The sequence below is a fragment of the Papaver somniferum genome, chromosome 6 (assembly GCF_003573695.1).
Source record: "Papaver somniferum cultivar HN1 chromosome 6, ASM357369v1, whole genome shotgun sequence".
NCBI classification, from domain to species: Eukaryota; Viridiplantae; Streptophyta; class Magnoliopsida; order Ranunculales; family Papaveraceae; genus Papaver; species Papaver somniferum.
The window spans coordinates 147301460-147302636 of NC_039363.1; positions in this window are offsets into that span (position 1 = coordinate 147301460).

The following is a 1177-nucleotide window of genomic DNA, read 5'->3' on the forward strand; positions in this document are numbered from 1 at the left end:
TGATATTTGAACCAATATTCATGGACTGAGAAAGTATTGAATATTGATAGTTGAACCAATATTCATGGACTGGGCAAATATTGAATATTGATAGTTGAACCAATATTCATGGACTGAGCAAATATTGCTCGTCTGAGAAAATGTTGCTCATTTAATGAATTATTGAATATTGATTGTTAAACCTATATTCTTCAATGCGAACAAATATTGTTCATCTGAGAAAATATTGCTCATTTGACGAATTGTTGAATATTGATAGTTGAACCAATATTCCTTAGTATGTGCAGATATTGCTCGTTTGAGCAAATGTTGCTCATTTGATGAAGTATTGGTACGCATGACAAAATAAATATTAAACTAAAATATTGGCGACCGAACCAAGTATAATTAATTAGAGTGTTGATCATGGGATCAACATAAAATTTAGTGTTTGAATATGGAATTATGAACCTTGGACTCAAGACCCTAATTTCGATCAATTGCTAAATTGATGATTAATTGATGACTTATTGAAAATTATTTATGAAATGAAGGAGGGACCGACTACATGGGATGATGAATCAGCCACGTAGCGCCCAGATGCTCAAGTGAGCAAAATACAAAGTCTCTTGAATACCAATTGGCGAAAGGATGATTAAATGCTGGTTTAATCATATGTTGTTGAAAAATAATGCTCGTCCCAACATTAGGTGTTATAACCTAATCATGAAGAGATGAGAGACCGACCAAGGAATCGTGAAGCCGGCCTTGGTCGGTCGTAGGATCGTCTGTTGATCATTTTTATGATGTTCCAAGTTGTTTGGAAGAGTTTTGGACCTAATACATGCAATTGTGCAAATTAGGTCAAATCATGAAAATGCATGGGACCGTCTCCTTACAAGCCAAAGATCCAACCTTGATCGGTCAAGGTAACATGCTCACGTCACCAAAGTGTCCACGTCTTAGTCCTGAGAATTTTGATATTTTCTGGTGTGCGTTTGAGCAGCATTTTGAGAAAATATGAAGAAATCAGAGATTTTGCTGAAACCGTGAAAACTTCATGAGATGAAGGAAAATAATAATAAAAAATGAAGAAATCATGAAGTGTGGGACCGTCTATGGCCAAGGCATGACCGGACGGCCAAAGAGCCCGTCCCAATATACTTCTCCTAATTTCATAATATTTTTCATGATTTTA